The 14097-nt window shown below is 38.6% G+C and overlaps 1 protein-coding gene across 1 annotated transcript in view; it reads right to left on the reverse strand.

Moving 5' to 3' along the window:
• Positions 1-14097, reverse strand: part of LOC143525612 (NLR family CARD domain-containing protein 3-like) — a 53049-nt gene that overhangs the window by 23733 nt on the left and 15219 nt on the right. The gene's annotated exons all lie outside the window — the stretch shown is intronic.

Genomic DNA, 14097 nt, shown 5'->3' on the forward strand with positions numbered 1-14097 from the left:
AAAAAGGTAAAAGTATAAGTATACTATGGAAAATGGGTTTGAGTCCCATAAAGGTGATTCTAGGGTTGAAGTCCCTACCGGCAAAATGAAAGCTAACAAGTTTTTGTGTAATAATGAAAACTAACAAGTTTTTATTTAAGGTTTATTCCGTGGTGTGGCGGCCGATCCGTTCTTTTGACGAGAGGAACGAGACCTACGCAAGTTCGAGTCTTGCGAGCTGGGTATTGATATTAACCTTTGGATCTTGAGGAGTCCATAAATTAATATTATTTCGATAAAGCAAAAAGCCGGATAATGCACCTGAATTGATTGAGGATGGTAAAACCTCACGGTGTCAGAACGGAACTCTCGTTCTATATTTAGAACTTCTGGGTGAGTATCTGTTTTTATCAACGTTTGTAACTGGTGAGGAAAATGCAAGTTTTATAAATGGTTTTAAGTAGAATATAATGTTAGTTTTAAGGGTATGGAGTACCTTAGTGGAACAGATGAGTGTGACTAGTAAAGTGATTCATACTATTGAAGAATATCATAAGCAGTGTGATATTTGAAGGGCTGGCTGTTATGTGACAGTATGGGTGACCAACATAGAATCGTGTGTCCTCAGATGTAATTAATTGATCAAAATAAAACATTAGAGTCTCGTATGTAATATGTGACTCCTCCCTCATTTGTATTTAATTTATTCAGGTTTCCCCTTTGGTTTGGTCCTGCATATATTTAGTATCAGCTGTACCTTGTGTCTTTGGCGATTACGTTGAGTATTCATTTGCATAGTAAGTAAGGCGTGCTGTGGGTCATGTTGTATAATTAAGTCTATTGCATCTGTTTCTGTTCCATGCATTGTTTGCATATTGTATATAAGTTCTCCTTGTGTCTGGTCGGTAAAGCTTAGTGATCGTGCGTGGATATTTTCTCGTCCTGAGATTACTTGTGTTTTACTTCTGAGTTAAATTTCTCAATTTCGCACCCTCCCCTAGTCTCAGACTATACTTTGTGGGTTCATATATTGTCATTGTTTGAGTGTTGAATATGTTTCAGGCCAACCCATAGTCTAAAACTATACTTTAGGGATCATAAAACAAGTCCGGTTGTTAATAAGTTCGTGTGTCGTTTATTGTGTTGAATAAGTTGGGTTCGCTATGCTGACGGTCTTTGTTATACTTTAAATGGTTGCTGGGTTTGTCCTGTTAATGACAGTTGTTTCTCTGTATCCCATATATATATTGGCTATAAGTCATCGGATAAATTTCTTCCTTCGTTGTTTAACAAATAGCATAGTATGTGCTTTGTCTGAGGTGTTATAGTTTTGATTGTAAGTGGGTGTATTTAATTTCCTCATAATTTCTTATATCTTAACGCTAGGTTATGTCATTTAGTATTGAAATCAGGATTGTTTGTACACAGTATGGGTTTTGTCCCTCCTCTGTATTTAGTAACTAAGTAATTAATCTTAGTTGAACGTCTAGAGAAATGCCTCAGCGCGCGCACCTGTTGCGTAGGGACAGTGTGCCTAGACAAGCAGACAAGCGAGCAAAAAGTAAAATTTCATTCGTGTATTTGCCTCCGCCTCTTAACCGAGAATTGTTACATCATCGCAAAATAGACCAACTGGCTAAAGTGCACACGTTTAACTCGCAAAATTATCAAACGCGGAGAAGATTTAGCTCTGAGACGCATGTACAAATACTGTTTGCTGGGGGTTGTTCATAATCAACTAGAAGGAGTGGGGTCTACACAGCAGATATTCAGGAAGATACACCACAGCCACCGTATGAGTTAAACTCGGTAATGCCCACTAACTAAGTTATCCAGGAATTAATGTAAAAACAGGAATCGTACAAATAGATAAAATCGACGACGTGGAGTTTAAAACGCGCGAGTTACCCTTGACACTGAATATTAGTATTTAAGGCTAAAAAAGGGAACGCATGCCGTGGGGTGAAGTGTAAACTGCGTTTTAAAAGAGACTTGGATGGAGTAGTTATAAATAGCACACACACACCGGAGTAAGTAAAGCGAGTGTGTGAGGTGGAAATGTCAGTGAAACGGTGAGGTATTTGGATAGCTAAAACTGGACAAGCTGACAGCAGCTAGAGAGCTTGGTTCTGGCAGACTTGTGGTGTTAAGTATTATAATAATAAAGATATTATTTTAATAATAATAATAATAATACTTGAAATCGTTTACACTGAGGGCCTTAAAAAGATAATCTAGGAAAGTAGCTTTTTGAATTATAATCAATGTTTCTATGTTTTTCTAATTTTGGAATAGGTCTGTATGTTGTCAGTTTAATATGAGAAACCTGATGCCAGTTAAAGTGACTAGGAAATGTTTAATAATAATAATAATAATACTCTGTATTGGTATAGCACCTTTCAAACATACATGCAACTCAAAGTGTTTTATAGAATAGACAAAAAAGAAAAATGTTAAAAGAAATCAAACATAATAAAAGAATGTAATAGAGTAACAAATTATAAGATAATATTGCAATAAAGAAAGTAAGATGGCAATTAGAATAAAGTTGGAGTTTCTTAATTAAAAGCAGATCTAAACAGGAAGGTGTTGAGACTCTTCTTGAAGTTGGGCAGAGATAAAATGTCTCTGAGCAAGCTGTTGCAATCTAAAAGATCTCAGAGCACAGGGGATCCGCCCCAGAGACCTCAATATGTCCCCTAAGTGTATTATTTTATGCAGTAGTGTTAACAGTATGGGTTTAACCTAAATTTTAGAAGAAGGGGTTTTGGGAAGGGGCAAGGAAGGTCACAGTGATCCTGGCAACTTCGTTGTGGCAGGTGGGGTGGATGCTTTCTCTTTGTGTTCAGGAGAGTCATTGGGCGAAAGAGAGTCCCCACAAAACCGTAGGATGGAGGAGGGCCAGAGGTCAGAGGTCCAGCACCAAACCCTTCTGCAGTACCAGGGCAATGGCGGGGCCCTGATGAGAACTTGGACAGCAAAGCTACGGCAAACCCTATGCTGTCCCTCACTGGCGGTACTCAAAGACTATCATTTCTGGCTGGAGAATATCAAAGTCTGCACAGAACTGTTCAAATGACTGTACAATGCGGCCAGCAGGCCACTAAACACAGGTTCCTGAGATCAAAGACTGCACCTGTTAACCTGTGGAAGAGACATTACAAATGCACTGTTTACAGACAGCAGACACCTGATGTACCTGAAGTCCACAGACTGGCCTCCACGGTTGCTATCTACAGGGGTTTCCTGAAGTCTCACTCATGAGCCGCGAGGGGCGTCCACTCCCAGTTCATTTCTTGGTAGCCAGATCACTTTGATTGAACCTTTGTCCTGCCACCCGACCCAGTTTGTTATATTGTTGTATGACATAGGAGGGGATCCAATTCATGGGAGGAATTTGAAGAACAGCTACAGGATCAGGTAACCTAGGTTACTGGGGCCTGAGGGGCGGCAACCCTGCAAAGCTGAGACATGCGCAGCAGTGCTGGTAGATAATGGGAAATTCAGCCACTCCACAAATCTAATTATCTTCACACCATGGTCACATGGGTAAGGAGTAGGTGAGCATGATAAGGAAACCAGTACAACAAGGCATCGGGTAACAACTAACTTTCTGAGTGGGAGCTAATTTAAATCTTGTAATAACTAGTGTATTAAAATAACTTCATTTGACTAGTATTTTCCATCTCAAAGAAGGACTTATTTTAAGTTTAAGGACTTAAAGTTTAATTTATTAAACAAAAACAGACATTGGCATAGGCTGTGGACTTAGCAAATTACTGATTAAAACTTATTACTCTTTTTAGAAGTTTCTGAAATACATTCCTGAATGATATTTCAGTAAAGGGGGAGATACACCTGTTAGAAAACACCATGCACACAGCATGAAGCAGAGGTTGTACGTACAGAGTGACAAGATAACAAAAGGGGGTAAGCTGAGAGACAGAGGCAAATAGGAGCACATTAGATGGTTTGCAAGGCAGACCACAGGACTAAGAGCTATGTAAAGTACAGGAGAATTGACCCCAGAGAAAAAATTTAAGAAATAGAGTACTTAAATAAAATTTTATTATTAAAATAAAATGGCATTGCTGAGTAAATATGGTAAGAAATAAGGAAGTCTGGAAAGGACAAAATGGGAAACGAATTTTATAGAATCAATTGATCAAACCAGTGTTAACTGAGGCACACAGGGTAGCACGTGGGTAGAAATAAATGAAGAAAAATTTTGGTTAACTGATGGCACCTATACTGACGTAATAGCAGTCTGGACAGAGTAATGTGATATTTGAGACATGCATAACAGCTGTCATGCTTTAAGGAAAGGTCTAAGCAGGCTCCCTGGACCAAAGGAGGTAAGATAGGATATTATAATTCTTTGTTAATCTCTCAGTGGGGAAATTTGCATTGTTACAGCAGCAGAGAATTGTGTAAGGAAATACACATATCTAAGACTATGTACAAATGCAATGAATATAGGAGATGAAGTTCAGATTGACTACATGGGTATAGAAATACCAATACGGGGATTAAAGTATTTGTTAGTGACTGAGGATAAATTCTCAGGTTGGGTAGAAGCATTTCCACCAGGGCAGATGACTCGAGGTCAGTCTGCAGAATGTTGATAAAAATTACTGGATACTGCACCATTGTTTACTAAATTAAGTATGCTCAGATAATGGGATGCACTTCACTAGCTGGGAGCTAAAATTTGTGGAACAAAATTTGGGTTTGAGACACAAATGTGGGTTGGTTTATCATTCTCAATCTCAGGCTAAAATGGAGATTATAAATGGTAAGTATAATGGTAAAGGTAAAGGAAAAGGTATGTGCACAAAGGTATTTATGTGGTTGGCCAGAAGATCTTCAGTGAATTTTGTTGCAGGATTCACTTCGTTTGAGCTCATGACAGTGAGAAGTTTTCGGGGGTCCCCCAATGCGCTTGCGAAACCTGACAGGTACACTCGGGGTCGTACAAGGAAGGTTACAGTGAACTAAAAAAGTAATTTGTGAAGCTTATTCTGTCCAGGTACCAGGAGAGGAGTTAGAACCAACGGACCTGCCGGTAACCAAATGGGTCCTGCTTAAGGTCATCAAAAGAAAGTGGTCAGAGCCCAGGTGGACCAGTTCATTCAAGGTCACTAAAGAGAACATCACACTCTGTCCGATTGAAGGGCAAAGGAGAAACGTGGTACCACCTCAGCCGGTGCTGAGCATCAGAACCAGCGCGCCGAGATACGGAGCTCTCAAACGACAGGTCAAAATAACACCTGAGAGCGGAGGTACATCCAGGTAGTCCACCCTGACCTCCTTCGCGGGATAAGAAGATAATCTTGCCTCCAACAGGGCGGAAGAATAGATGATGCTGCAGTAAAAGTTTTGTGATGTATTTGGATGTTTAGTAATATTGTCTAATGTTTTACAGGCCTTGTGTAACATTGTTTTTTGTCTATATGTTTTTATATTATCATTGAAAGTAGTAGCATTGTGATTGTTAGTATTTAACAACATGTTAAAGGACCTTACAGGGGACTGCCCCCTGTGCATATGGATCCATGGTGGGTCAAGGCCAATATTGTTGTAATAGTAGCTGCATAACTGAGATCCCTTGGAGAGTTTCACATAAAGCTTTAGGAGTTGATAATCATACTACTGGCCGGCTGGGACGGCCATTTAGCAATAATAAAGTTCAAAGGTAAGCATTATTGTTCAGAGAGACGCACATCGTACCAAGAACCTAGTTATTCTATCAATAGAATTGGGATGTTTTCATCTGGAGTACTGGCACATCTCTAGTGTAGGTCGTGTACTGTATATCTAGTAATAGGAGTGGGCCAATTGTGTTAAGACCCTTTAGGCCTAATTAGGATAAACATAGTATGGTTTAGACCTGCCCCAACACTGGGACCATCACTGGAAAATACGTCAGAAATTAAGATATAAGGCATTCATGGATCAGATTATACTAAATGGACACGACAGCAGATAATTGAATTGACTGTCTTATTATGTCTGTGTTAACTTCTGTGGGAATACTTTTGACTTATGATTACAGGTAAATGTTGTATTCCAATGTAGAAGAAGCTTAGTGGGAAGCTTAATCAGCAGTAAGATTGAGAAGCAGGAACCACAAAGATGTTTGGGTATGATGTCATAGTTGGAGTCAGAAGATGAAAATGTAGTTTTGGATTAACTTAAAGTTTGATCTATTTAGAGATCAAAAAGGGGGAATTGTTGTGATTTTCATCTTAATCCCTTCATAGTTTGTTTACATTACAGTATTGAATCAACAGCTTATCATAATTTATATATTTTGACTAGTCATAAAGTATTAATCAAATCTCTAATATTAATTACTATATGTTTTGCTTTCATTATATTAAGGATTAAGTTGCTTGTTAGTAAGAATGACTGTGTACGTGCTTGTGTGCCACTTCCAATACTCCATGCGTTTGCAGTAGGCTAAAAATGGGATGTGTGAGAGGAGGCTCACTGTGACCTTATGTGGTAAGGCCAGGTAGTAAGACCTCGCTTCCAGAATAGAGACAGCTGTAGGTTGAACAATGGAATGTGCAGTTCCTATGTTTAGGAAGGAAAGCATATATAATGGTGAAGAGAGCAGACAGCTTCAGAGCTGCACATGGGGTGACATAATTAGGTAATGTGAGCTCTCCAGAGATCTCTGTATTAATTAATAGGCCTATGTGTATTTTTTAATAAAAGGATAAAGACAAGACTGGTAATGTTTTCTTTTGCAATCAACGAACACGCTGCGCTAAGGTAAGAAGGTTCAGCGCAACAATTACTAATAGTTTTTTTGGAAACAGTGGTTCCAGCTTGCTGCAGGTCATTGACCAGGTCCTGCCGAGTAGTTTTTGGCTCTTTCCTTACTATCAGTGCAACCCCACGAGGTGAGATCTTGCAGGGAGCTCCAGACCGAGGGAGGTTGACTGTTATCTTTGTCTTCTTCCATTTTCTAATTATTGTGCCTACAGGTGTTGTCTTCTCATTAACCTGTAGCCTATCTTCCTGTAGCCCATTTCTCCCGCTTTAAGAGCAGCACTACACTATACTGTACATTTCTCCTGCCTTAAGAGCAGCACTACACTATACGGTACATTTCTCCTGCCTTAAGAGCAGCACTACACTATACGGAACATTTCTCCTGCCTCAAGAGCAGCACTACACTATACGGTACATTTCTCCTGCCTCAAGAGCAGCACTACACTATACGGTACATTTCTCCTGCCTTAAGAGCAGCACTACACTATACGGTACATTTCTCCTGCCTTAAGAGCAGCACTACACTATACGGTACATTTCTCCTGCCTTAAGAGCAGCACTACACTATACGGTACATTTCTCCTGCCTTAAGAGCAGCACTACACTATACGGTACATTTCTCCCGCTTTAAGAGCAGCGCTACACTATACGGTACATTTCTCCCGCCTTAAGAGCAGCGCTACACTATACGGTACATTTCTCCTGCCTTAAGAGCAGCACTACACTATATGGTACATTTCTCCTGCCTTAAGAGCAGCACTACACTATACGGTACATTTCTCCTGCCTTAAGAGCAGCACTACACTATACGATACATTTCTCCTGCCTTAAGAGCAGCACTACACTACACGCTACATTTATCTGGCTTGTTTAGCAAAAAAAAAACCCGTTGCTAACGCATATTTAAAATAGCTAGAAAAGCTATTGGCGAGTCAACACTGGGATTTTTCACTGTCAATGACAAATAGGAAATCTAGCTAGGAAGCTAGCTAAGCACTAAAATGCAAGTGTTACATGCTAATTCCCTAACTACATCTACTATATCAAGCTAGCTAACTATGTTTTTATTAGTCTGTAAATAATGTTGGCGTTCAGACGTAATTGAAATTGCTAGCTAGCTAGCTAACGTTAGTGAAACTACTGTTAATCGAGGTTAAAAATTAGCTAGCTAGTGTTTACCTCGTTAGCCTTATAAGGTTACCTTACTTGATTCAACCTAACTCATCGATATAAGCCCAAATAAGCAATTAAAACAAATCGAAATGAAAAATTCTTACCTTTTGGTAAATTTCTCAGGCGCAACAGTTCTTTGTTTTTTTTTTTGGTCCCGTCGGTTTTCGATTTTTGGGGGGGCTCCCGCCTTTTTCGCTCCCGCCTCCTCTACAATGTGATTGGTTATCTCTCCGAACCAATCATTTTTCGTTCTGCCCTCAGAACACTTTTGAGTAACTAAAATTCCCATCTGCTGATTTTCATCTTAATCCCTTCATAGTTTGTTTACATTACAGTATTGAATCAACAGCTTATCATAATTTATATATTTTGACTAGTCATAAAGTATTAATCAAATCTCTAATATTAATTACTATATGTTTTGCTTTCATTATATTAAGGATTAAGTTGCTTGTTAGTAAGAATGACTGTGTACGTGCTTGTGTGCCACTTCCAATACTCCATGCGTTTGCAGTAGGCTAAAAATGGGATGTGTGAGAGGAGGCTCACTGTGACCTTATGTGGTAAGGCCAGGTAGTAAGACCTCGCTTCCAGAATAGAGACAGCTGTAGGTTGAACAATGGAATGTGCAGTTCCTATGTTTAGGAAGGAAAGCATATATAATGGTGAAGAGAGCAGACAGCTTCAGAGCTGCACATGGGGTGACATAATTAGGTAATGTGAGCTCTCCAGAGATCTCTGTATTAATTAATAGGCCTATGTGTATTTTTTAATAAAAGGATAAAGACAAGACTGGTAATGTTTTCTTTTGCAATCAACGAACACGCTGCGCTAAGGTAAGAAGGTTCAGCGCAACAATTACTAATAGTTTTTTTGGAAACAGTGGTTCCAGCTTGCTGCAGGTCATTGACCAGGTCCTGCCGAGTAGTTTTTGGCTCTTTCCTTACTATCAGTGCAACCCCACGAGGTGAGATCTTGCAGGGAGCTCCAGACCGAGGGAGGTTGACTGTTATCTTTGTCTTCTTCCATTTTCTAATTATTGTGCCTACAGGTGTTGTCTTCTCATTAACCTGTAGCCTATCTTCCTGTAGCCCATTCCGGCCTTGTGCAGGGCTGTAATTTTGTCCCTGATGTCCTTGCACAGCTCTCTGGTCTTGGCCATTGTGGTGAGGTTGGAGTTTGTTTGTGTGTGAGTGTGGACAGGTGTCTTTTTATTCTATTTAGTTCAAACAGGTGCAGGTAATACAGGTAATGAGTGGAGAACAGGAGGGCCTCTTAAAGAGCAACTAACAGGTCTGTGAGAGCCAGAATTCGTATTGTTTGGTAAGGTATCAAATACTTATTTCCTGCAATAAAATGCAAATTAATAATTTAAAAGTCATTCAGTATGATTTTCTGGATTTTGTTTTTAGATTCCATCACTCACACTTGAAGAGCACCTATGATAAAAATTACAGATTTCTACATGCATTGCAAGTGTGAAAACCAGCAAAATCGGCAGCGTATCAAATACTTGTTCTCCTCACTGTATATGTGTGGTCAACCAAATAGTGGTGTCTTTAAGAAGCTCACATTTTAAAAGTACTGAAAATGTTTACAAACCTTTCTTTGATGACAGAAGCAGCTCTCGTCTATCACAACAAATTCCTTTCGACCACCAAGACACTGTCTGCCTTTCCTTCTGTGTCTGTCCATTGCACCAATACAGACCTCTCGAATGCACCTTGCCATTTTAGTCAGTGTTGTGGAGCTACCAGCAATTTCATCACTGATCATATCTGTCTGAGCCTGAGTCCTTGTGAGAATCTGTAGTAGAGGAATAATGTAATAGCACACATTGACAAGACTTCTGCAGTCATGTGCTTAGCTTAAAGGTATGTGTTTACAATGTAATGTAATATATATCATACAGTTTTCATTATGCAAAACACAGCATGGTACCTGTAAATATACTTCATCCAACTGAAGAGAGATGATTTTGACTTTTCAAAGAGGGATCCAGCTCTGACAGTTTTTGAGACTCTTCTGTGACCTGCCCTTTTACAGCACCTGTGAACATGGTACATATAATTTTCACTTTAATACACTTTGCACTCTGAGTTTAGCTTTATTTTAGGTTTAGATTTTGAGTTTGGATTTATTAATTTATACATATCATAATTTATAGAAGCAGTAGTAGTAATGTAATAGAAGAAGAGAGGAGTATGTATGAGAAGAAAGATATCCATGATAGTATTGTAAGGAATGCCACCTGATCTTCCCTAACCAGCCTCACCTGCCCCTCATTACCACGCCCCCTTTTCAGTCACACTTATACACCTTCCCCAGCACGTCTCAGTCGCGAAGTATTGCCGACTCATGCCGCGTACCAAGCCGTTCTATTACCTGTCTGCTTTCCTGTGTTCTGACCCTCGCTTACGTCCCCGACCTTGTCTCCTGCCTGATCCCTCTGTACCTCCTGACTTCTGCTCCCCCGGTATGACCCTGGACCGTCCTGACCACGCCAAGAACACGCTGTTACTTATCCTAGTACTCGTGATTCCCCTGCCTGTTTCTGTACCAGCTTCTCATTTCAATAAAAGCGGTGTTCTTCCGCATTTGGATCCCTCTCTGCCTGGTCAATTCGTAACAAGTATTAGGATAAGCTGATAATGATATAGATTATCAGGCCATATAACATACCAGATATACTGGTCCTTTTTTGACACAGATACCATTTTCATTTTGTGGTGGCAGAGTGTGCATCTAATCTTCTCCTTCAGAAGGTGTTTCCTCTGCAACCACTTAATCAACTTTAGTGTCTTCTTTTTTTCCCTCAACCCTGGCTCGCAATTTTGATTCCAGAGACATTCTGCTGAGGGAGTACACATTGACAATTAACAAGAACATATTTTTTCCTGAAATACCTTTATGATGAAAGCTTTTTCAGTTTTTGGTATAATTCTATTTTTCATATTGGGTAAGAACACACACTAAATAAACTATGCATTAAAATACAACATAATAGAATTGACAATCCAAAATAGTTACATCTTTACACAGTGAAAAAACAACAGGTGAATGAATCAATGGATTTTGATAATATAACGAAACTAGAAGCACAACAATGGAGTAGGTTGAAAATACACGAGAAGCATAGAGAACAGTATTGCAAAATTATAGTATTGTGTGAAGAATGATTGTGATCATGTCAGTATTTATCTCACTGCATTTATCATGCATCTTAAAACAAAATATTTTTGCAGGCTTACAAAAAATAATATTTAAATTATTTATGTATTTATATTTTATACTTCTTACCTGTTTGGAGCAGTTTCTTAGCACAAAGTATATGGCGCCTTCTGTTTCCAGACGATTGATGCGAAGAGGAAAAAACAACAATATTTTGGCGCTAGAATTTGAAGATCCAACCACAGACAGCGATGTAGAAACATCCAATCACAGGAGAACTTGTTAATGACGTATCCTACCGTCCCATCCAAGTTTCAAAAGATGAGCGACAAAGTAAGTTTTTTTTTTTTATTTGTCAGTCCCTCAGATAATTAAACGTTTCTGTAGTTCTGCCATTAGCTGACCTTACTTGGCAGGGTAGCAGCTAGCTAGACTAGCTAGCCTACCTAGCTCGTAGCAGAGAGTGGTAAACTAGCTAGCTAACGTTAGCTAACATGCTCAACGGTTTTCCTGCGTATATATTTCACTGCCACTGAAGTGCAGGTACTTTCCACAGAAATTAATTTTACAAAACGTATTCGTTCACAGTTTGAGTGTTTAGTGTATTTTTGCAAAAAAAAATCTCATGCTGAAATGTTAGTAGTTATAATGGTAGGATATTTCCAAGTGCCTTGCGCTTCATGGCTGTACTTCTAGCCAACCTTTTTGCAGTGAACTACAAAAACAGTAATAGCATTGTGTTTTAGTTGTAAGGTGTATGTATTTCTGTTTAAACTAAAAGGTGTTTACAAGGCTTTAAACCTCTTATTAAGTCAGAGGATAGCCAGGATAGTGGATCTGACCTTCTAATTTTTGTAATATCTGTTTTAGGCTCAGCTTCTGACCTAGCCCCTACTGCAACAGTACTCCTGAACAAGGAGAAACAAGAGGTGATATTTCTAAAAGAAAAGTTGGAGTGGCAGAATAAGAAAATCGAAGAACTGGAAAAAGAGAGAGATTTTCTCCGTGGGCAGTTGTCCGCCTTGACAGGTGAGTAGCTGGAATTAGTTAGATTTGCTAGTCGGTATTATGTGATATCAAGTACTGGGGTTAGTTTACCTAGTTACACTTAGTACATGGGCCACATGGTAAAATCTCAGTGATTCTTTTTTGCACCTTTCAGTTAAAACAAAGGAAGAAACCATGGACAAGCCAGTCACTGTGAATGATTCTGAAACCACTGATACATCATCCATGTCCTCATCCTCATTCTCTTTATCCTCATCCTCATCTTCAACCCACAAGAAGTGTAAGAAAAAATCTAAAAAAAAGCACAGCAAGGGAGCCAAGAAACCAAAGAAAGAGCACAAAAAGTTTCGGCAGCGTGGTAAGCAGTAAATAAATACAGAGATGTATTTGCACTGGCAGAATGTATATATCATGCAAAAAGTAACATTCTCATGTAGTTTTACAGTTATGTCTTGATTTCAGAATTCAGATTGTTGCGACTAACATTCAAAAGAACACAACCAATCAATATATAAAAGTTTTTATAATATAAATATTAAATTTGGGCTCTGAAATCAGTTGTGTGGGCCATGGACATAGTACTGATAGGTTGAGCCAGGCATAAGCATGCATATGAAGTAAAAACCCCAACATACTGAGAATACAATGCCACTAACAGTATGTAGTTTACCATGGTAACCTGTGTATGCCATTATATGCTTTTCTCAACATTGTAATTAGTGTATGTTTATCTTGATTTTGGATACTGTTATGGTTTCTGTGGAATTACGTATTTTTACTCCATGCACCTAAATTCTGATTTTTTTCCCCCTTGCCTAGTACAAACACCAAGTGAAATTGTACACCGCTACAAATCTATTCTTAAAACACTACCAAAGGCCAAGACCATGACCAGGGCCTTCCGGAAGCACAGCATTGACAGGAACACTGTGGTGTCCACTTCAGCGATTGGAGAGCTCTCTATTGCAGCTCCTGAGGTGTATGAAGAGGAACTGGCCAAAAGGCCTAGTGGAGACACAGTGCTGGCGTTTGCTAAGCGATGTGAAGCTACTATTCATAGAGCTGAAGATTTAAAAGATAAAATAGAAAAAATGAAAGCTGGGGGTACACTCCTGCCCATTAGGAGAAGCAAGCAAGTTTAATGGCCTGTATACACTTGGTCTTGTTCATTTGGCACATTTGTTTTTACATTAGTAAGAAAACTTACAGCGGTAAATAATGTTTATTTTGTTTGTTTTTTTTCTGAAAAAAAATGTTAGAAAAAAATTTAGATGTTTAAATGTTTTTGAATTATTTAATTTAACTGATTTAAGAAATCAGTAATAGATATAATTTATTTTAGTGACATTTTTATTTTAAATTACCATTGTATGGGTCATTTTAGTTAAGCCAGTTTGTATTTCAGGCTCCTTTGCACATGTTTTATTCTATTGTGCAAATAAATCTGTTTTGTGTAAATAAATGTGTTCATTATTTCTTTTATATTTTTATCACATAAATGTGACTAATTGATTGGTCATGTGTTTTATACTTGTGGCAGTTATAACTGTAAATAACTCATTAACAAATGGTGATGGGGTTTACACTGGAATAAGGCTCCCATTTGACGGTTATAAGTCTACTCATTAACAAATGGTGATGGGGTTTACACTGGAATAAGGATCCCATTTGACGGTTATATGTGTTAATAACTCATTAACAAATGGTGATGGGGTTTACACTTTAGAATAAGGCTCCCATTTGACGGTTATAAGTGTTAATAACTCATTAACAAATGGTGATGGGGTTTACACTTTGGAATAAGGCTCCCATTTGACGGTTATAAGTGTTAATAACTCATTAATAAATGGTGGCTATAAATGTTGATACCTCATTAACAAGTGAGGGGAGACCATTTGCGATTTGTGGATTAGCAAATGCAAAATTGAAAACTACATACTGATCTGGGAGCAGCAGTAATATATAATAAAATATAATAAACTT

This window comes from Brachyhypopomus gauderio, chromosome 1 (assembly GCF_052324685.1).
Source record: "Brachyhypopomus gauderio isolate BG-103 chromosome 1, BGAUD_0.2, whole genome shotgun sequence".
Lineage (NCBI taxonomy): Eukaryota > Metazoa > Chordata > Actinopteri > Gymnotiformes > Hypopomidae > Brachyhypopomus > Brachyhypopomus gauderio.